Source organism: Ascaphus truei, unplaced genomic scaffold, assembly GCF_040206685.1.
Source record: "Ascaphus truei isolate aAscTru1 unplaced genomic scaffold, aAscTru1.hap1 HAP1_SCAFFOLD_1301, whole genome shotgun sequence".
NCBI classification, from domain to species: Eukaryota; Metazoa; Chordata; class Amphibia; order Anura; family Ascaphidae; genus Ascaphus; species Ascaphus truei.
The window spans coordinates 35,342-59,606 of NW_027454177.1; the positions used below are offsets into that span (position 1 = coordinate 35,342).

The 24,265-nt window shown below is 43.1% G+C and overlaps 1 long non-coding RNA gene across 10 annotated transcripts in view; it reads left to right on the top strand.

The window, feature by feature from the left end:
* Positions 1-22,339, top strand: part of LOC142475647 (uncharacterized) — a 57,632-nt gene extending 35,293 nt beyond the window's left edge. For 4 of the 10 annotated variants that reach the window (XR_012791060.1, XR_012791065.1, XR_012791067.1 and 1 more), the window contains 12 exons: positions 1,951-2,070; positions 3,091-3,186; positions 4,631-4,734; positions 5,970-6,080; positions 8,479-8,598; positions 9,619-9,714; positions 11,157-11,268; positions 14,536-14,655; positions 15,642-15,739; positions 17,305-17,415; positions 20,719-20,828; positions 22,200-22,334. This is a non-coding gene — a long non-coding RNA (uncharacterized LOC142475647). Of the gene's footprint in view, positions 1-1,950; positions 2,071-3,090; positions 3,187-4,630; positions 4,735-5,803; positions 5,823-5,969; positions 6,081-8,478; positions 8,599-9,618; positions 9,715-11,156; positions 11,269-14,535; positions 14,656-15,641; positions 15,740-17,304; positions 17,416-20,718; positions 20,831-21,322; positions 21,338-22,199 lie in introns of those variants that run through there. The other 6 variants (XR_012791062.1, XR_012791061.1, XR_012791063.1 and 3 more) reach the window with 6 other exon arrangements.
* Positions 22,340-24,265: the final 1,926 nt, after the last annotated feature.

The window sequence follows — 24,265 nt, forward strand, 5'->3', positions numbered from 1 at the left end:
CTCATTCTCTCTACGTCCCTCTCTCTCTACATAGAGCTATCTCTGTCTCTCTCTACACCTATCTCTGTGTCTCCTTCTATGTTTGCTGATGTGTGGGATATCTCTTATAATCTTGAACCTGCTCATATACACATCGGGCCTCCCTGCCTCTGCCTCCCTGCTAAGAGTGTTAACCTATCTAATGTAATCCACATTCCTTTCCTTACTTTTCTCTTCCCTTCTCCTATGCCATCTGGAATGTCCGTTCTCTGACTAACAAGGCTCTAGTTGTACATGACCTCTTCTGCTCTCATCATTCACAATCAGTCATTCCCCTCACCCCATCTTACCTGTCCCACTGATTTGCCTCTGCTTAATTAAACTCTCCTCTGACATCTACTCTAACCTCTCTGCTCTCTCTCTCTTTCCGCTTAAACTAACAATCTTATTAACTCTTACAATGCTATCCTCCTATCTATATGCCCCCTCTAGGCTCTGACACACTTGTCCCTCTAGCCCACACCCTTGGCTAAATTCCCAAACATGTTCATCACACTTCCACTCGCTGTTCTTAATGCCTATGAAGGAAATCACACAATTGATATTTGATTTTTCTACAGTAAAAATGTCTCCAGTCCTGTATAAAGCTGCTCTCTGGGGCCAAACCACACTACTTTTTTTTCACATTCATCAACACTCAAATTTAATTTACGCTGTCTTTTTTTCCCTGTATTTGACTCCCTCCACTAACCTTCTCCTCACACTTGCCATCCTTCCTTCACTTCTCCTCAAGCATTTGACTACTTCAGAGGCAAGGTGGATGCCACCCACAAGGAGATTCCTTCTGTCCCTTCCCCCTTCTCTCCTTCTACCTAATTCTCCTTCTGCATTTGACTCCTTTTCTTCTCTTACAGAGCTGGAAGCTAATCATCTTCTCTTCTCCCTCTACCACATGCCCTCTAGATCGTATCCCCTCACACCTTACTGCATCTCTTAGTCCCCACTCTCACCCACATCTTCAATTCCTCCCTATTCTCTGGCTCTTTACCCTCTTACTTTAAGCCTGTAGTGGTCACCCTTTTCTCAGAAACAACCTACACCCTATGTGCCTTACTAACTACCGCCCTGTATCCCTCCTGCTGTTTGTCTCCTAATTGCTAGAATGTCAACATTCTTAAATCACATTCCCTCCTGGATCCTTTACAACCTGCCTTTCGTACAGCTCGTTCTACAGACTGTGCTTAAAGCAAATTCCCAAGGTCACTTTTCCCTACTAATCCTACTTGATCTATCTGCTGCGTTTGATGCTCTCAATCACTCTCCTCCTTCATATTCTAAACTCTCTCTTGGTATCCGTAACACAGTTCTATCCTGGTTTTCATCATAACTTTCCTGTCACACATTCTCCATCTCTGTTGCTAACATGTCTTCGTCTTCTATTGATCTGTCTGTGGGTATACATCAGGGCTCTGTTCTGAGATCTCTCTTTCTCTCTACATACTATCATTTGGTGACCTCATCAACTCTTTGTGACAATCCTATAAATAACAAATACAAATATCAGGTCATGGGAATAAGTGATTTGGACATAAAAGTAACATTTCGGAAGTGTGGACAACTAATACATCTTGTAGATTGCCTTTACAGTGTGATGTCATTGATTCAGTAGATTGTGTGCAGACCAGGACTGCAGTACAGTGTCACTCACATGGATGACTTGCGTGGTAGAAGCTCAAGAACAAGGATGTCAAACTCCAGTCCTCGAGGGCAGCAAACAGGCCAGGTTTTCAGGATATCCCTACTGAAAACCTGGCCTGTTTGGGACCCTCGAGGACTGGAGTTTGACATGCATGCTCTAGAAGGAGCACAGCTGTGGGTGGGAGGTGGATTTGCTTTGCATCAAATGGTTTGGAGCAAGGTTTATTGTATGTATTATCATAATAACAATGCAATGCTTAACTTTTATTTCAGGAGGGATGACTGCAGAACAGAAGTGAATATTGAAGCCATGTGTTCCTTTTCTTGCAAAAGAGAAAATTTGAAGGACAGTTGAAGAGAAGGAAAATTACTACACAGAGACAGATAAGCAATGTGTATATTTCTCATTTACCATTTAGTATTTGTCGTTTTATTGACTCCACACAATCCGGCTGCTACGGGTTTCACATTGAATATTTTCATCTCTACTCTACCCCTTCCTGTGATCTGAACCATGCAAGTTTTCGTTGATTCAATACATCATGAGTAGAGGGTGGCTACAGTATGAAGTAAAGACCCAAGGACCACATCTACTACCATTCATAACAAGAACATGTGCAGTAGCGCACAGCTGCAGTTCTATGTGATTGTTATGAAAGGTTGAGGTGGTTCAATTCTATGAATCTGGAGTGGGATGGATCCTGTTTGCATCATATGGTTTCATCTAGGCCAGTAGATTATATAACTCTCAGTACAGGTTACACATGGCATCAGTATTAGTGATTTAAAGAGGAGGAAAGCTTCAATGTGGAGAACAAAGCCAAGTAATGTTGAAGTTACTCCTTTTACCATTTACTTGGTCAGTCTGTACTGTCTACTCTCCACACAGCTGCTAAGGATCTTCCATTTTAAATACTTTCACCTCCTATTCTGCACTGCTTTGCTGCCCATTATTCAGAGATGCGTTCCAGTCATGTTTACCACTCTGAATCTCTCTGCAGTCATTGGTTCAGCACATCATGGGTAGAGCATGGCTACAGATACAGCAAGCTATTATTATTTTACCGGCTGATCATCCATAATATTGCATTAAAACATAGAATATCACTTAATTTCCAAAAGATTCAGTGATGCTGATAATGCAGAATCTCACAACATTTCCCATCATAATGCCATAATGCACAAGTGGGAGAAATAATCCTTGCTATATCTGTACATTGTGTGACGTATTACCTCCATGACCAATGAGAGCAAGTACATCTTCTGTATAGAGCGGCTGTGTTATGATGCAGTTATTGATCATCATTGACATAATCACAAGAATCTTATGCAAAGGGAAATTGTCCGCAGCGAAGTGAGATTTCAGCCCCCAAACGTCTGTAATATTAATGCAATGTCTTACTTTTGTTGCAGTGAACACTGAAGAGACGGATCTACTACAACACTGTACAGGATGAGCATACGCTACAAGCAGCAAAATGATCTTGCAGTTGACAGTATGTTGTTCTGGTAATGTGCACAATTATTATTTATGGGCTACACACCACAGTGCTGGACATATTCTGTTAACTTCAACTCTACTCCTAACATGGAGATGTCTTCCTGGTGTTACTGATTCAGTACATCATATGCACAGTGTGGTTATGATATGATGGATTGATTTAATGAACCCACCAACCAATGATGACATCTGCATCATCTTCTGTAAAGTGCAGCTACAGCATGATATTATCAGCATTTGGTGCGGTATAATCAGAGGTATCTATGTGCTTTTGTGCCTGTTTTAAGTCCTCCAGCTTAACGCCCCTACACCTCCCACTACACAGGCATACTTACTTATGCATACACTGACATCTGGCATACCTACACACACCCCAGGGCCACTTCCTTCCCCTGATGTCAGGGAGAGGATGGGCATGCAGAGTGCAGTAAGTCTCCACGTTACTCTGGCCAACAGTCTTGGCCTACCTCCAGCATCTGTCACCCACAACATCTGTTCCCTCCTTGTAAAGTGCTGAACTATCTCACCTGGGTCAGTGCTATAGCTGATCACAGTGCCCGATCAGGATGTCACTGTGACAGGCAGCAGTGCAGATTGACCGGTCAATCAATGCAGTGCCGCAACATATGCACTAAATGAGATTTCCGTGCCCCCAGTCAGGTTACTCCCTGGGCAGTGACCCTGCTCACACCCTCCCCTAGTTCCACCTCTGATCACAATTATCTCTCTTGGAGAGTGTAGCAAATTGGAGTTGGGGGAATCTCACCTCTGCCATGCATGGTCACAATCTGGGCACAGGACCCAAATAGTGGGCAATGTGGCACTTCTTACAGTAGAGAATAAGTAACTTTATTCTTTACTTGTGTATTAAGGACCTTATTTGCATTAAATTCAGTCCACATGGGACCAAGACTTTCTGGCTTACTGAACAAAGTGGAATTGTTTCGTAGAGGGTGGAGAATTGTATTTTATCTGAAATTACCCCCTCTGCACAAAATACACACAATTATACCCATACAAGTACCTTGTGGAAGTTGTTGCCCTCTATCTTCCTGTGGTCTCTCCCTGTTTCTCACCGTGCCTCCTCCCATTTCCTTGCACCTCTGCGTCTCCGCATATATCCCTATACTCAGAGCCGGCTCCGGTCAGTGACATGGGATGCCCAAATATGAGCATACCCATATATGGGCATCCATGCCACTGACCGGAGCCCGCTCTGTTGCGGATATGGAGAGAGACTGGGAGATTTACATCCCCTTATAATTCATATGGTGCATAGTACCGGCACGTATTGTTTTACCGGTACTGTGTACCTTCCTACTTTCACACTGGTACAGTATATGCTGCAGTGGGACTGAGAGGGATATATTGGTAACACATAGTCATTGTTGGGGGAATTCAATCCATTTTGAAAATAGTAATGAAATGTTTTTTACTTTTCTTTTTTTTCAGTAATGAAGAATGAAACATTTCTGTTAAAATTGAATTGGAGGTGAACTGGATTCATCATCAACTCTGCACCAGTGTGAATTGATGTTCTTTAATGTTCTGATAAGGTACATGCAACATCTCTTCCTCAACCCCTGCACCACTCTCTGCCTCTTGCCTCTCTCTCTCCACCTCCCTGCTAAGCGTATTAACCCATCTAATGTAATCCACATTCCATGTCTCACTTTACTCTTCACTTCTCACGTGCCCTCTGGAATGACTGCTCTCTGACTAACAAGGTCTATTTGTACATGACCTCTTCTGCTCTCATCATCCACCACCTCTCATTCCCCTCACCCCTGTCCTACTCGATACCTCAGCTTAATTGAACTCTCTCCTCTGACATCTACCCTTATCTCTAACCTCTCCTCACTTTCTGCTTAAACTAACTATCTTGTTAACTTTTACAATGCTATCATCTCCTCCTCCCTCCTCCTCCTTCCTCCTCCCTCCTCCATTATATATATACCCCTTCTAGGCTCTGACACACTCATCCCTCTAAGGCCATGATTATCATGGGCACATGCTTGGTCGTCCACAGTGCGTGCGAGCGATGCAGAGCCGCCTCGGACCTCAGTGCAGGGATTGCTGCATACCCCCAGCATCTGTCACCCACAAACAATACACACACTAATACTCCCCACAATACACACTATAATACCTCCTCAATACTAATCTCCCCAATAATATTATAGCTCCAAACACAATATACACAACACCCTTACACAAGATACACAATCTAGTACTCTCCTCTGCACCTCTACACACAATATAATACTCCCACACACACAATATACACACTACCCTCCTACCCCCATAAAATACAACCAATAATACACACACACTTTGTGGATGTTGGGACCAGCTCCCGGCATGCACCAGTGAAAGAGAGAGGCCCGCAGAAGCTCGGAAGAACTCCCTCCATCCGTGCCTTCCTCCGTTTCACATCTTCTCCCTGTCTCTCTCCCTCCCTTTCCTTGCATCTCCCTGCGTCTTTACGTATACCCAGTCAGTGACGGCTCTGGTCACGTGATGCCTTAATATGGGCTTATCCATATATGTTCATCCACGTCACTAATGTGATGCCCGCACTGTTGCGGAGCTGGTACTTACGACGGGCACTTATTGTTTTATCAGTACTGCGTACCTGACTCTACCGGCCTACTTTCAACACTAGTACAATATGTGCTTCACTACGAGTGAGTGGGGAATATTGGCATCACACAGTCACTGTTGAATATGCCATTCAATCCATTTTGAAAATAGTAATGCAATGTGGTTTTGTTTTGTTTGCTTTTTGCAGTAATGAAGAATGGAAAAGTTATATTAAAATTAAATTGGAGGGGGACTAGATTCAGCATTTCATCATGAACTCTGCACTTGTGAGAATTTAACTTCTTGAATACCCTGACAGGTACACGCAACATTAAGACTATAATCTGCTGTGCAAGCTTTCGTGCTATACCTCCCCCTCAGGTTTTGATTTATACATTTGCTGCCTCAATTCATGTCCTCTAATATTTGAAAGCTCTCTCCTAGCATTTTCTCTTTACCACAGAACGTCATCCCAATGTAACCTCTCTCTTGTTCTTTCTGCTTGCTGTTTCCTCACTCCTCTGTTAAACTTTTCTAATTTCTCTAACTTCCACACTCCTGCTTTTATCCACATGTTCTCCTCTTTCCTTCCCCTACCTTTGCATGTGTCTACACACTGCACCATTTGTACAGACCTCTATTGCAGCTATTTCTGCACTGCTCAATGAAAAGCACTCTTTAATATCCTATTCTCTGTGCCCCCTCTCTCTGCGCCCCCTCTTTTGGCGCCTCCTCTCTCTGCGCCCCCTCTCTCTGCGCCTATCTGTCTCATTCTCTCTACGTCCCTCTCTCTCTACATAGAGCTATCTCTGTCTCTCTCTACACCTATCTCTGTGTCTCCTTCTATGTTTGCTGATGTGTGGGATATCTCTTATAATCTTGAACCTGCTCATATACACATCGGGCCTCCCTGCCTCTGCCTCCCTGCTAAGAGTGTTAACCTATCTAATGTAATCCACATTCCTTTCCTTACTTTTCTCTTCCCTTCTCCTATGCCATCTGGAATGTCCGTTCTCTGACTAACAAGGCTCTAGTTGTACATGACCTCTTCTGCTCTCATCATTCACAATCAGTCATTCCCCTCACCCCATCTTACCTGTCCCACTGATTTGCCTCTGCTTAATTAAACTCTCCTCTGACATCTACTCTAACCTCTCTGCTCTCTCTCTCTTTCCGCTTAAACTAACAATCTTATTAACTCTTACAATGCTATCCTCCTATCTATATGCCCCCTCTAGGCTCTGACACACTTGTCCCTCTAGCCCACACCCTTGGCTAAATTCCCAAACATGTTCATCACACTTCCACTCGCTGTTCTTAATGCCTATGAAGGAAATCACACAATTGATATTTGATTTTTCTACAGTAAAAATGTCTCCAGTCCTGTATAAAGCTGCTCTCTGGGGCCAAACCACACTACTTTTTTTTCACATTCATCAACACTCAAATTTAATTTACGCTGTCTTTTTTTCCCTGTATTTGACTCCCTCCACTAACCTTCTCCTCACACTTGCCATCCTTCCTTCACTTCTCCTCAAGCATTTGACTACTTCAGAGGCAAGGTGGATGCCACCCACAAGGAGATTCCTTCTGTCCCTTCCCCCTTCTCTCCTTCTACCTAATTCTCCTTCTGCATTTGACTCCTTTTCTTCTCTTACAGAGCTGGAAGCTAATCATCTTCTCTTCTCCCTCTACCACATGCCCTCTAGATCGTATCCCCTCACACCTTACTGCATCTCTTAGTCCCCACTCTCACCCACATCTTCAATTCCTCCCTATTCTCTGGCTCTTTACCCTCTTACTTTAAGCCTGTAGTGGTCACCCTTTTCTCAGAAACAACCTACACCCTATGTGCCTTACTAACTACCGCCCTGTATCCCTCCTGCTGTTTGTCTCCTAATTGCTAGAATGTCAACATTCTTAAATCACATTCCCTCCTGGATCCTTTACAACCTGCCTTTCGTACAGCTCGTTCTACAGACTGTGCTTAAAGCAAATTCCCAAGGTCACTTTTCCCTACTAATCCTACTTGATCTATCTGCTGCGTTTGATGCTCTCAATCACTCTCCTCCTTCATATTCTAAACTCTCTCTTGGTATCCGTAACACAGTTCTATCCTGGTTTTCATCATAACTTTCCTGTCACACATTCTCCATCTCTGTTGCTAACATGTCTTCGTCTTCTATTGATCTGTCTGTGGGTATACATCAGGGCTCTGTTCTGAGATCTCTCTTTCTCTCTACATACTATCATTTGGTGACCTCATCAACTCTTTGTGACAATCCTATAAATAACAAATACAAATATCAGGTCATGGGAATAAGTGATTTGGACATAAAAGTAACATTTCGGAAGTGTGGACAACTAATACATCTTGTAGATTGCCTTTACAGTGTGATGTCATTGATTCAGTAGATTGTGTGCAGACCAGGACTGCAGTACAGTGTCACTCACATGGATGACTTGCGTGGTAGAAGCTCAAGAACAAGGATGTCAAACTCCAGTCCTCGAGGGCAGCAAACAGGCCAGGTTTTCAGGATATCCCTACTGAAAACCTGGCCTGTTTGGGACCCTCGAGGACTGGAGTTTGACATGCATGCTCTAGAAGGAGCACAGCTGTGGGTGGGAGGTGGATTTGCTTTGCATCAAATGGTTTGGAGCAAGGTTTATTGTATGTAGTAACATAATAACAATGCAATGCTTAACTTTTATTTCAGGAGGGATGACTGCAGAACAGAAGTGAATATTGAAGCCATGTGTTCCTTTTCTTGCAAAAGAGAAAATTTGAAGGACAGTTGAAGAGAAGGAAAATTACTACACAGAGACAGATAAGCAATGTGTATATTTCTCATTTACCATTTAGTATTTGTCGTTTTATTGACTCCACACAATCCGGCTGCTACGGGTTTCACATTGAATATTTTCATCTCTACTCTACCCCTTCCTGTGATCTGAACCATGCAAGTTTTCATTGATTCAATACATCATGAGTAGAGGGTGGCTACAGTATGAAGTAAAGACCCAAGGACCACATCTACTACCATTCATAACAAGAACATGTGCAGTAGCGCACAGCTGCAGTTCTATGTGATTGTTATGAAAGGTTGAGGTGGTTCAATTCTATGAATCTGGAGTGGGATGGATCCTGTTTGCATCATATGGTTTCATCTAGGCCAGTAGATTATATAACTTTCAGTACAGGTTACACATGGCATCAGTATTAGTGATTTAAAGAGGAGGAAAGCTTCAATGTGGAGAACAAAGCCAAGTAATGTTGAAGTTACTCCTTTTACCATTTACTTGGTCAGTCTGTACTGTCTACTCCCCACACAGCTGCTAAGGATCTTCCATTTTAAATACTTTCACCTCCTATTCTGCACTGCTTTGCTGCCCATTATTCAGAGATGCGTTCCAGTCATGTTTACCACTCTGAATCTCTCTGCAGTCATTGGTTCAGCACATCATGGGTAGAGCATGGCTACAGATACAGCAAGCTATTATTATTTTACCGGCTGATCATCCATAATATTGCATTAAAACATAGAATATCACTTAATTTCCAAAAGATTCAGTGATGCTGATAATGCAGAATCTCACAACATTTCCCATCATAATGCCATAATGCACCAGTGGGAGAAATAATCCTTGCTATATCTGTACATTGTGTGACGTATTACCTCCATGACCATTGAGAGCAAGTACATCTTCTGTATAGAGCGGCTGTGTTATGATGCAGTTATTGATCATCATTGACATAATCACAAGAATCTTATGCAAAGGGAAATTGTCCGCAGCGAAGTGAGATTTCAGCCCCCAAACGTCTGTAATATTAATGCAATGTCTTACTTTTGTTGCAGTGAACACTGAAGAGACGGATCTACTACAACACTGTACAGGATGAGCATACGCTACAAGCAGCAAAATGATCTTGCAGTTGACAGTATGTTGTTCTGGTAATGTGCACAATTATTATTTATGGGCTACACACCACAGTGCTGGACATATTCTGTTAACTTCAACTCTACTCCTAACATGGAGATGTCTTCCTGGTGTTACTGATTCAGTACATCATATGCACAGTGTGGTTATGATATGATGGATTGATTTAATGAACCCACCAACCAATGATGACATCTGCATCATCTTCTGTAAAGTGCAGCTACAGCATGATATTATCAGCATTTGGTGCGGTATAATCAGAGGTATCTATGTGCTTTTGTGCCTGTTTTAAGTCCTCCAGCTTAACGCCCCTACACCTCCCACTACACAGGCATACTTACTTATGCATACACTGACATCTGGCATACCTACACACACCCCAGGGCCACTTCCTTCCCCTGATGTCAGGGAGAGGATGGGCATGCAGAGTGCAGTAAGTCTCCACGTTACTCTGGCCAACAGTCTTGGCCTACCTCCAGCATCTGTCACCCACAACATCTGTTCCCTCCTTGTAAAGTGCTGAACTATCTCACCTGGGTCAGTGCTATAGCTGATCACAGTGCCCGATCAGGATGTCACTGTGACAGGCAGCAGTGCAGATTGACCGGTCAATCAATGCAGTGCCGCAACATATGCACTAAATGAGATTTCCGTGCCCCCAGTCAGGTTACTCCCTGGGCAGTGACCCTGCTCACACCCTCCCCTAGTTCCACCTCTGATCACAATTATCTCTCTTGGAGAGTGTAGCAAATTGGAGTTGGGGGAATCTCACCTCTGCCATGCATGGTCACAATCTGGGCACAGGACCCAAATAGTGGGCAATGTGGCACTTCTTACAGTAGAGAATAAGTAACTTTATTCTTTACTTGTGTATTAAGGACCTTATTTGCATTAAATTCAGTCCACATGGGACCAAGACTTTCTGGCTTACTGAACAAAGTGGAATTGTTTCGTAGAGGGTGGAGAATTGTATTTTATCTGAAATTACCCCCTCTGCACAAAATACAAACAATTATACCCATACAAGTACCTTGTGGAAGTTGTTGCCCTCTATCTTCCTGTGGTCTCTCCCTGTTTCTCACCGTGCCTCCTCCCATTTCCTTGCACCTCTGCGTCTCCGCATATATCCCTATACTCAGAGCCGGCTCCGGTCAGTGACATGGGATGCCCAAATATGAGCATACCCATATATGGGCATCCATGCCACTGACCGGAGCCCGCTCTGTTGCGGATATGGAGAGAGACTGGGAGATTTACATCCCCTTATAATTCATATGGTGCATAGTACCGGCACGTATTGTTTTACCGGTACTGTGTACCTTCTTACTTTCACACTGGTACAGTATGTGCTGCAGTGGGACTGAGAGGGATATATTGGTAACACATAGTCATTGGTGGGGGAATTCAATCCATTTTGAAAATAGTAATGCATTGTTTTTTACTTTTTTTTTTGCAGTAATGAAGAATGAAAAAGTTCTGTTAAAATTGAATTGGACGTGAACTGGATTCAGCATTTCATCATCAACTCTGCACCAGTGTGAATTGACGTTCTTTAATGTTCTGACAAGGTACATGCAACATCTCTTCCTCTACCCCTACACCACCCTCTGCCTCTTGCCTCTCTCTCCACCTCCCTGCTAAGCGTATTAACCCATCTAATGTAATCCACATTCCTTGTCTCACTTTACTCTTCCCTTCTCACGTGCCCTCTGGAATGTCCACCACTTCTCATTCCCCTCACCCCTGTCCTACTCGATACCTCAGCTTAATTGAACTCTCTCCTCTGACATCTACCCTTATCTCTAACCTCTCCTCACTTTCTGCTTAAACTAACTATCTTGTTAACTCTTACAATGCTATCATCTCCTCCTCCCTCCTCCTCCATCATCTATATGCCCCTTCTAGGCTCTGACACACTCATCCCTCTAAGGATGTGATTAGGGTTAGGGTTAGGGTTAGGGTTAGGGTTAGACATTCACACTGTCTTCTATGTATTTGAGTCCCACCACTGACTTTCTCCTCCCACTTAACATCCATCCTTTATTTCTCCTCAAGCCTTTGCTCACTTGAGGCAAGGTGGATGCCATCCACAAGTAGATTCGTTCTCTCCCTTCCCCCTCTCTCTTTTTCTATCTAGATCTCATTGCACTCTTGACTCCTTTTCTCCTGTCACAAAGCTGGAACCTGATCTTCTCTTCTCCCTCTACCACATGCCCTCTCAATCCTATATTCTCACTCTCACCCACATCTTCAATTCCTCCATATCCTTTGGCTCTTTCAACTCTTCCTTTTAAGCATGCAGTGGTCACCCCTATTCTCAAAAATAACCTTGACCTTGTGTGAATTTCTAACTATCGCCCTGTATCCGTCCTACCATTTGCCTCCTAATTGCTAGAACGTCTTGTGATCTCCCGTTTGATCAACATTCTTAAATCACATGCTCCTCTGGGCCCTTCACAATCTGCCTTTCCCAATGTAACCAATTATGTACATAAAGAAAATTCCCAAGGTCCATTTTACTTACTAATCCTGCTTGATCTCTCTTCTGCTTTTGATACTGTCAATCACTCTTCTCATTCATATTCTAAACTCTTTCTTCGTATCCGCAGCAAACTTATATCCTGGTTTTCATCATACTTCTCCATCACACATTCTCCATCTCTGTTGCTAACGTGTCTTTGTCTCCTGTTGTTTTGTCTGTTGGTATACCTCAGGACTCTGTTCTGGGACCTCTCTCACTACATACTATCACTAGTTGACCTTATCAACTATTTTGGCCCTTGATATCATCTCTATGCAGATGATACACACACCTATCCACCCTACCGTCACTCCTGCAATTTAGTTCCTAGTTTCGGGTCGCCTCCTGGCTATATCCTCCATGGATGACACTCTTCTGCCTTAAACCTAATGTCTAAAACTGAGCTCCTCATATTTCCCCCTAAATCTGGCCTAATATCACCTTTCTCCATCGCAGTAAACAGTACTACCATCATCCTGTCATGAAAGCACATTGCCTAGGAGTAACATTTGACTCTTCCCTTTCCATCTTCATTCACGACACTGGCTAAAGTTTGTCGATTCTTTCTCTGTAATATTTCCAAGATTTGCCCTTTTCTCTGTCAATCTACTGCTAAAACGCCAATGCATGCCCTTATCGTATGGGTTAACATACTGCTAACAGGGCTCCCTGCTTCACAACTTTCTCATTTGCAATCTATCCAAAACTCTGCTGCTTGAATAATTTCCCTTTCTCCCACAACAGTATCTGCTCATCTCCTCCTCCTCCTTAAATCCCTCTCCTTGCTTCCCATCAAGTTTCAGATCACCTACAAAGTTCTCCTCCTTACCTTTTTGTTAAGGTTCTCTATTAGTGGTGTACCGAGTACCCGGCGTTACCCAACACATTTCCAGCTACCCGGACATTACTCGAAACCGGCCACTGAGAAGTGGACTTGGCCGGGTAATACCCGGCGTCGGGTAATGTCAGGGCAGCTGGAAATAATCTTTTATACTTACCTTTCCTAAGACATCTAGGATCAGCAGCAGCAGTCCTCTGATGTTGGCAGCATCAGAGGTGTCTTCACCTGGCGGGGGGAGCTGCAGGAATCACTTCCACAGCACCGAAGCAGGTAAGCTGTGTCTGTGAGCCTGCAGCTCCCCCGCCGGCTGAAGACACCACAGATGCTGCCACCGTCACAGGACTGCTGCTGATCCTAGATGTCACCGCCACCCGGAAGGTAAGTGCCAAACCGTGTACCCGACCGGGTAGAACCTTTCATTTTGGCCGGGTACCCGTTACCCATTTTTTTATAGTTGAGGACCCAGTCCAACACTATTCTCTATTCATCTGCTCCTTCCTACATATCATCTTTGGTCTCGTTATGCCCTTCCTCGTCTCCTAAGCTCTACTAATAACTGTCTCCATTATACTTCTTACACCTCTACTGCGCACTCGCTCTCTTGCCTGAAACCCTTTCCCATCAATTTACCTGTGAAACTCACACACACTCAGTATATGCCAACATACCCTCTTCCACCCACATTTAAGATCAACCTTAAAATTCACAACTTAAATGAAGCATTTCAATAGCTTTTACTCGTTGCTACTGTCACTCATTCAGTCACTAACTATTGTTCCCAAGAAGTGCTTTATACTACAAGTACCCACCATTAAGGACAAGCATTGTCATCTACTGCACTTGTTCCCCCACCTGTTGTCTCTCTGTAAGTCTCCTTACATTTCTCTTAGATTGTAAACTACCCAGGACAGGGATTTACTTTCCTATTGTCTGTTTTTGTTTGTTGAACTTATTGTATAATAATTTCCTGTACTTTTTGGTCTCTCTTGTAAAGCGCTGAGTACACAATGGGTGGTATATAAATAGAGATATTTGCAGAGTCTAGAGACAAGGCACACGTGTATAGGTAGCTACAGTTTATCCGGGACCGTATGCATCCTTGAAGTGCCTGTCCCAGTTATTTTCTATTGATTGCAATGTAGGAGTGTCTGTCCTGTCTTATTTTTTTTATTATTATTATTATTATTATTATTATATATACAAAGATATATACAAAGATTGTTTCCTGTCGTTAGCATGACATTGTGTGACACAGTGTGATGTCATTGATTCAGTAGATTGTGTGCAGACCGGGACTGCAGTACAGTTTCACTGACATGAATAACTTGTGTGGTAGAAGCTCTAGAAGGAGCACAGCTGTGGGAGGGAGGTGGATTTGCTTTGTATCACATGGTTTGGAGCAAGGTTCATTGTATGTATCGTCAATAATAATTATAATAATAATAATGCAATGCTTAACTTTTTTATTTCAAGAGGAAAGACTGCAGAACAGAAGTGAATATTGAAGCCATGCGTTCATTTTCTTGCAAAATAGAAAATTGAAGGACAGTTGAAGAGGAGGAAAATGACTACACAGAGACAGATAAGCAATGTGTATATTTCTCATTTAGTATTTGTCGTTTTATTGACTCCAAAAAATCCGGCTGCTAAGGGTTTCGCATTGGACATATTCACCTCTACTCCACCCCTTCCTGTGATCTGTACCATGCAGATTTTTGTTGATTCAATACATCATGAATAGAGTGTGGCTACAGTATGAAGTACTGACCCAAGGACCACATCTACTACCATTCATAACAAGAACATGTGCAGTAGCGCACTGCTGCAGTTCTATGTTATTGCTATGAAAGGTTGAGGTGGTGCAATCATATGAATCTTGAGTGGGAGGGATCCTGTTTGCATCATTTAATTTGATCTAGGCCAGTAGAGTATATAACTCTCAGTACAGGTTACATATGGCATCAGTATTAGTGATTTAAAGAACAGAAAAACAGGAGTGGAGAACAAAACCAAGTAATGTTGAAGTTACTACTTTTTACTATTTACTTGGTCAGTCTGTACTGTCTACTCCCCACACAGCTGCTAAGGGTTTCCATTTGAGATACATTCACCTTCTACTCTGCACTACTGTGCTACCCTCTATTCAGAGATGAGTTCAAGTCATGTTTACCACTCTAAATCGCTCTGCAGTCATTGATTCAGCACATCATGGGTAGAGCATGGCTATAGATACAGCAAGCTTTATTTTACCCTAATATTGCATTAAAAAATAGAATATCACTCAGTTTCCTACAGATTTACTGATGCTGATAATGCAGAATCTCACCCTCCCATCATAATACACCAGAGGAAGAAATAATCCTTGCTATATATGTACATTGTGTGACATATTGCCTCCATGACCATTGATGGCAAATACATATTCTGTATAGAGCAGCTGTGTTATGATGTAGTTGTTATTGATCATCATTGAGATATAATCACAAGAATCTTATGCAAAGGGAAACTGTCATTAGCATAGTGGGATTTCAGCCCCCAAACTTCTGTAATATTAATGCAATGTCTTACTTTTATTGCAGTGAACACCGAAGAGACGGATCTACTACAACACTGCACAGGACAAGAGTATACACTACAAGCAGCAAAATGATCATGCAGTTGACAATATGTTGTTCTGGTAATGTGCACAATTATTATGTATGGGCTCCACACCACAGTGCTGGACATATTTTGTTAACTTCAACACTACCCCTACCATGGAGATGTCTTCCTGTGATTGGTGTTACTGATTCAGTACATCATATGCACAGTGTGGCTATTATATGATGGATTGATTTAATGAACCCACCAAACACTGATGACATCTGTATCATCTTCTGTAAAGTGCATCTACAGCAGGATATTATCAGCATTTGGGGTGATATAATCAGAGGCATCTATGTGCTTTTGTGCTGGGTAAAGTCCTCCAGCTGAACCGCCCCCCGCCCCCCACCCCCCTACACCTCCTGCACACAGGCAAACTTACTTACACACACAGCACACTTACTTATGCACACTGACACTTGGCATACCTACACACACACACCCCACAGCCACTGGCATGCATGCAGAGTCCTGGGCATGCAGGATGGGCATGCAGAGTACAGAATATCTCCACCTTGCTCTGGCCCGTACTCTTGGCCTACCCCCAGCATCTGTCACCCACAACCTCTGTTCCCTCCCTGTAAATTGCTGCACTAACACACCTTGGTCAGCGCTGCAACCGATCACAGCACCGGATCATGTCACTGTGATAGGAAGCAGTGCTAATTGACCGGTCAATCAATGCCACGTGGCAACATACGCACCAAAAGAGATTTCCATGCCCCCTGACAGGCTACTCCCTGGGCAGTGACCCTGCTCATCTTCCACCTCTGATCACAATATTCTCTCTTGGAGAGTGTAGCAAATTGGAGTTGGGGGAATTTCACCTCTGCAGTACATGTAGAGTCCTGTATGCAGAGTACAGAAAGTCTCCACCTTAGTCTGGCCCGTACTCTTGGCCTACCCACAGCATCTGTCACCCACAAATAATACATACACTAATACTCCCCACAATACACACTTTAATACCTCCTCAATAATAATCTCCCCAATAATATTATAGTCTTAAACACAATATACACAATACCCCCTAACACAAGATACCCAATCTAACACTCTCCTCTGCACCTCAACATAATATACACACTATAATACCCTACACACAATATAATACTCCCACACACACACAATATACACACTATCCTCCTACCGCCATAAAACACAACCAATAATACACACACACTTTGTGGATGTTGGGACCAGCTCCTTGCATGCACCAGTGAAAGAGAGAGGCCTGCCATCCGTGCCTCCCTCCGTTTCCCATCTTCTCCCTGTCTCTCTCCCTCCCTTTCTTTGCATCTCCCTGCATCTTTGCGTATACCCAGTCAGTGACGGCTCCGGTCACGTGATGCCTTAATATGGGCTTATCCATATATCTGTTGCAGAGATGGAGAGAGACCTGGAGATTTTACATTTCCTTATAATTCATATTGGTACTTAGTACGGGCACTTATTGTTTTATCAGTACTGGGTACCTGACCGTACTGGCCTACGAGTGAGAAGGCAATATTGGCATCACACAGTTACTGTTGAATATGTCATTCAATCCATTTTGAAAATAGTAATGCAATGTGGTTTTGTTTTGTTTGCTTTTTGCAGTAATGAAGAATGAAAAAGTTATATTAAAATTAAATTGGAGGGGAACTGGATTCAGCATTTCTTCATGAACTCTGCACTTGTGAGCATTGACCTTCTTGAGTGCCCTGACAGGTACACGCAACTTTAAGACTATAATCTTCATCAACTGCTGTGCAAGCTTTCGTGCTATACCTCCCCCTCCGGTTTTGATTTATACATTTGCTCTCTCAATTCATGTCCTCTAATATCTGGAGGCTCTCTCCTAGCATTTCTCTCTACCACAGCACGTCATCCCAATGTAACCTCTCTCTTGTTCTTTCTGTTTACTGTTTCCTCACTCCTCTGTAAAACTTTTCTAATTTCTCTAACTTCCACACTCCTGCTTTTATCCACATGTTCTATACACTTTCCTTCCCCTACCTTTGCATGTGTCTACACAAAGCACCATTTGTACAGACCTCTATTGCAGCTATTTCTGCACTGCTCAATGAAATGCACTCCTGCACATCCTATTCTCTTCCACCTTCCCTCATTCTCTACGCCCCCCTCTCAAAGCCCCCTTTCTCTATGTCTCCTCTCTCTACGCCTATCTGTCTCATTCTCTTGACGCCCTTCTCTCTCTACATATCCCTATCTCTGTCTCTCTCTACACCTATCTCTGTGTCTCCTTCTATGCTCGCTGATGTTGGGGGATATCTCTTATAATCTTGGACCGGCTCATATACACATCAGGCCTCCCTACTAAGAGTGTTAACCTATCTAATGTAATCCACATTCCTTTCCTTACTTTTCTCTTCCCTTCTCCTGTGCCCTCTGGAATGTCCACTCTTACTAACAAGGCTCTAGTTGTACATAACCTCTTCTGCTCTCATCAGTCACAATCAGTCATTCCCCTCACCGCATCTTACCTGTCCCACTGATTTGCCTCTGCTTAATTAAACTCTCCTCTGACATCTACTCTAACCTCTCTTCTCTCTTCTCTCTCTTTCTTTCTGCTTAAACTAACAATCTTATTAACTCTTACAATGCTATCCTCCTATCTATATGCCCCCTATAGGCTCTGACACACTCATCCCTCTAACCCACACCCTTGGCTAAATTCCCAAACACACTTCCACTCGCTGTTCTTAATACCTACGGAGGAAATCTCACACTTTGTTTGATTTTTCTACAGTAAAAATGTCTCCTGTCCTGTATAAAGCTGCTCTCTAGGGCTAAATACACTACTTTTTTCCACACTCATCAACACTCAAATTTAATTTACGCTGTTTTTTTTCTCTGTATTTGACTCCCTCCACTGACCTTCTCCTCCCACTTGCCATCCTTCCTTCACTTCTCCTCAAGCATTTGACTACTTCAGAGGCAAGGTGGATGCCACCCAAAAGGAGATTCCTTCTGTCCCTTCCCCCTTCTCTCCTTCTACCCAAATCTCCTTCTGCACTTGACTCCTTTTCTTCTCTTACAGAGCTGGAAGCTAATCATCTTCTATTCTCCCTCTACCACATGCCCTCTAGATCGTATCCCCTCACACCTTACTGCATCTCTTAGTCCCCACTCTCACCCACATCTTCAATTTCTCCCTATTCTCTGGATTTTTGCCCTCTTACTTTAAGCCTGTAGCGGTCACCCTTTTGTCAGAAACAAACTACACCCTATGTGCCTTACTAACTACCGCTCTGTATCCCTCATGCTGTTTGCCTTCTAATTGCTAGTGTCAACATTCTTAAATCACATGCCCTCCTGGATCCTTTACAACCTGCCTTTCGTACAGCACGTTCTACAGACTGTGCTTAAAGCTAATTCCCAAGGTTTTTCCCTACTAATCCTACTTGATCTATCGGCTGCGTTTGATGCTCTCAATCACTCTCCTCCTTCATATTCTAAACTCTCTCTTGGTATCAGTAACAAAGTTCTATCCTGGTTTTCATCATAACTTTCCTGTCACACATTCTCCATCTCTGTTGCTAACATGTCTTCGTCTTCTATTGATCTGTCTGTGGGTATACATCAGGGCTCTGTTCTGAGATCTCTCTTTCTCTCTACATACTATCATTTGGTGACTTCATCAATGCTTTTGGCCTTAGATATAATCTCTATGCGGATGATACACACACAAATCTATCCACCCCTGTTCTCACTCCTGCAATCCAGTCCCTACTCTTGGGTTGTCTCCTGGCTATATGCTCATGGATGGCACTCCACTGCCTTAAACTTAATGTCTAACACTGGGCTCATATTATCCCCTTTCTCCATCACAGTAAACAGTACTACCATCTATCTTGTCATCAAACATGTTGCATAGGAGTAACATTTGGCTCTTCAATTCCATCTCCATTCACATGCACGGCTATGGGTAAAATGTGTTGCCTCTTTCTCTGTAATATTGCCAAGATCTTCCCTTTCCCCTCTCAACCTACTGCTAAAACTCCAATGTATACTGTTATCCTATAGGTTATTTTAACATACTACTAACAGGCCTCCATGCTTCACAACTTTCTCCTATGCAAAACTCTGCTGCTTGAATTATCTCACTTTCTCCCACAACAGTCTCTGCTCATCTCCTTAAATCCCTGTCCTGGCATCCCATCAAGTTTTTGTATCACCTACAAAGTTCTCCTCCTTACCTTTTTGTTAAGGCTCTCCATTAATCTGCTCCTTCTTGCATATCATCTTTGATCTCTCGTTATGCCCTTGCTTGTCTCTTGCACTATAACCATAACTGTCTCCTGTAAACTTCTTTCACCTCTACTGTTCTCTCACTTGCCTGAAACCATTTTCCATCACTGCACCGTACATGTGAAACTTCCTCACACTCAGTATATGCCAACATAACCTCTTCCACCCACATGTAAGACCAATCTTAAAATTCACGACTTAAATCAAGCATTTAAAAAACTTTGACTCGTGGCTACTGTCCCACACCCACAGTCACTGCTAACAACTATTGTTCCCAAGATGTGCTTTCTACTAATTGTACCCACCATTAAGGACAAGCATTGTCATCTACTGCACTTCTTCCCCCAACTGCTGCCTCTCTTTAAGTCTTCTAACATTTCTATTAGATTGTAAAGTTCCCAGGGCAAGGATTTACTTTCCTATAATCTGTTTTTATTTGTCGCACTTATTTTTTAATTATTTTTCCCCTCTCCCCTAATGATATACATATAGGTTTTCCTGTCATTTGCATGACAGAGTTATTATGGTTAACTATTGCATCATGTAGACTGCCTTTTCAGTGTGATGTAATTGATTCAGTACTTTGTGTGCAGACTGTGACTGCAGTACAGTGTCACGAACATTAATGACTTGTGTGGTAGAAGCTCTAGAAGGAACACAGCTATGGGAGGGAGGTGGATTTACTTTGGATCACATGGTTTGGCGCAAGGTTCATTGTATGTATGATCATAACCATGCAATGCTTAACTTTTATTTCAGGAGGGAAGAACAGTGAATATTGAAGCCATGTGTTTCTTTTCTGTCAGAAGAGAAATTTTGAAAGACAGTTGAAGAGGAGGAAAATGACTACACAGAGACAGATAAGCAATGTGTATATTTCTCATTTAGTATTTGTCGTTTTGTTGACTCCACACAATCCAGCTGCTAAGGGTTTCGCATTGGACATATTCCCCTCTACTCTACCCTTCCTGTGATCTGTACCATGCAGGTTTTTGTTGATTCAATACATCATGAGTAGAGTGTGGCTGCTGTATGAAGTATTGACCCAAGGACCACATCTACTACCATTCATAACAAGAACATGTGCAGTAGCGCACTGCTGTAGTTCTATGTGTTTTATTAAAGGTTGAAGTGGTGCAATCATATGAATCTGGAGTGGGATGAATCCTGTTTGCATCATATGGTTTCATCTAGGCCAGTAGAGTATATCTCTCAGTACAGGTTACACATGGCATCAGTAGTAGTGATTTAAAGAACAGAAAAAACAAGAGAAACTTCAATGTTGATAACAAAGCCAAGTAATGTTGAAGATACTCCTTTAACTATTTATTTGATCAGTCTGTACTGTCTACTCCCCACACAGCTACTAAGTCTTCCATTTGAGATACATTCACCTCCTACTCTGCACTGCTGTTCTGTCCTCTATTCAGAGATGAGTTCCAGTCATGTTTACCACTCTGAATCACTCTGCAGTCATTGATTCAGCACATCATGGGTAGAGCATGGCTACAGATACAGTAAGCTTTATTTTACCGGCTGATCATCCATAATATTGCATTAAAACATAGAATATTACTCAGTTTCCAAAAGATTCAGTGATGCTAATAATGCAGAATCTTACAACACATCCCATCATAATGCACCAGAGGAAGAAATAATCCTTGCTACACTACCGACACGTTTTATTGAAGCACGGCTAGCACCGCAAGCCGGGGGATGCCCCGGCGTGCTAGCCGCACTCCCTCAGCGTGCCGCGCATCACCGATGCACGGTCACGCGTCATCGGGTGCCTGCGCCCCCTGCACGCGCGTCCAGGGCTCCCCGAGGGAGCACTGGTGTCCCGCGATGTGGGGGACAGCGGCAGGGGGTTCCGGGGGACCCGACGGACCCGGCAGCGGAAGGGAGAAAGCCCCGATCGGAGGGCGCTCCTCATCTGCTTCGACGTGCGCCCGGCACCCTCCGGCGCGCGCCAGGTTACTGCTGCGGCGAAGAACGGGCAAATGCTCGAATAAACTCGGCCGCAGCAGTATATCTGTACATTGTGTGACGTTTGGCCTCCATGACCATTGATAGCAAATACATATTTTGTATTGAGCGGCTGTGTTATGATGTAGTTGTTATTGATCATCATTGAGATATAATCACAAGAATCTTATGCAAAGGGAAAATGTCTGCAGCATAGTGGGATTTCAGCTCCCAAACTTCTGTAATATTAATGCAATGTCTTACTTTTATTGCAGTGAACACTGAAGAGACGGATCTACGACAACACTGCACAGGACAAGAGCAAACACTACAAGCAGCAAAATGATCTTGCAGTTGCAAGTATGTTCTGTAATGTGCACAATTATTATTTATGGGCTACACACCACAGTGCTGGACATATTCTGTTAACTTCTACCCCTACCATGGAGATGTCTTCCTGTGATTGATTCAGTACATCATATGCACAGTGTGGCTATGATATGATGGATGGATTTAATGAACCCACCACCCACTGACATCTGCATCATCTTCTGTAAAGTGCAGCAGGATATTATCAGCATTTGGGGTGGTATAATCTGGGGCATCTATGTGCTTTTGTGCCTGGATAAGTTCCTCCAGCTGAACCACCCCCCTATACCTGCCACACAGGCATACTTACAGAGCACACTTACTTATGCACACTGACACTTGGAATACACACACACACACACACACACACACACACACACAGACATGCATGCAGTGTCCTGTATGCAGAGTACAGAAAGTCTCCACCTTACTCTGGCCCGTACTCATGGCCTATCCCCAGCATCTGTCATCCACAACCTCTGTTCCCTCCCTGTAAAGTGCTGCACTAACACACCTGGGTCAGCGCTGCAGCTGATCACAGTGCCGGATCATGATGTCAATGGGATAGGCAGCAGAGCTGATTGACAAGTCAATCAATGCAGCTCCGCAATATATGCACCAAAAGAGATTTCTGTACCCCCTGTCAGGCTACTCCCTGGGCAGCGACCCTTCTCACCCCTCTCATTCCACCTCTGATCACAATAATCTCTCTTGGAGTGTGTAGCAAATTGGAGTTGGGGGAATCTCACCTCTGTAGTGCATGGTCACAATCTGGGCACTGTACCCAAATATTGGGCAATGTGGCACGTCTTACAGTAGAGAATAGAATAAGTAACTATATTCTTTACTTGTGTATTAAGGAACTTATTTGCAATAAAAATTCAGTCCACCTGGGACCAAGACTTTCTGGTTTTCTGAACAAAGTGGAATTGTTTTCCTATAATTTTATATTCTCTGAAATGTAACATCACAATAAAGTACTCCTATTTTTTTCCTTTGTGCTTTTTTATGGACTATTCCTTTATGTATTTCACTTAATGGGACTAATTACCTTACGATTAGATTTCACTTGTATTTTCTTGGGTTACTCTTTGGAATTTCTCTCTGTGTTCATTTATACTATCTTATTTAGAGCAGTCTTTGCCATTGGACCCCATTTCTTGCCAGAGAGATCTGTAACACAGAGTATTGAAGAGAGTACAGAACACTGGTGAAGTAGATTTTTATGCTTCTAGGCAGCCTCCCTTCTCACCATGTATTCTGCCCCCGACGGTCTCTTGCACTGCTCCCTCCTACACCCACTCTCCTCACTCTTCCCTCCCCTCCCCGCTATCACTCAATGACCCCCTCTCATTCAATCCTGCTCCCTTACTCCCCCCTCACTCATTCTTCCTTCTGCACACACAATCCTCCCGAATATCACTCCCAAACAACACACACACTAATTCTCCCCACAATACACACTATAATACCTCCTTGTGACGATAGCTTCCACAGGCTTATTAATATTACACAAAAATAATTGGGTTTGAACTGAACGAGGCTTAAGATATAATAAATTGTATTTATTCCTTAGAATATAGGTGAACACAACAGATAATACAGTAACGAACAAGAAGTACACTTACTTAAGGGTTGGGGAATGAGAAGTATGATGTAGCATTTCTTTCAGCAGTGAGGAAATCATTCAGGTGATATCAGGTAACCATATCAGCAAACGAAGACAAAGGATATATGGGTGGACAGCAGTTTATAAACCATTCTCCTTCTATTCTTAACCTTAAGCACAGGGGATTGGTTTACAATTACCTCCAGCCACTCACTAACGTGGGAAAGCATTCTGACCCATGCCCCCCTGCTAGTTGGCACATGCGCAGTAGAACTCTGGGGGTCTCATTTCTGAAGCCCCACATTTACGTCAGGAATGCCAGACAGTCTACCATTTGGAGTTCTGGCAGGAAAACCTTTGTTG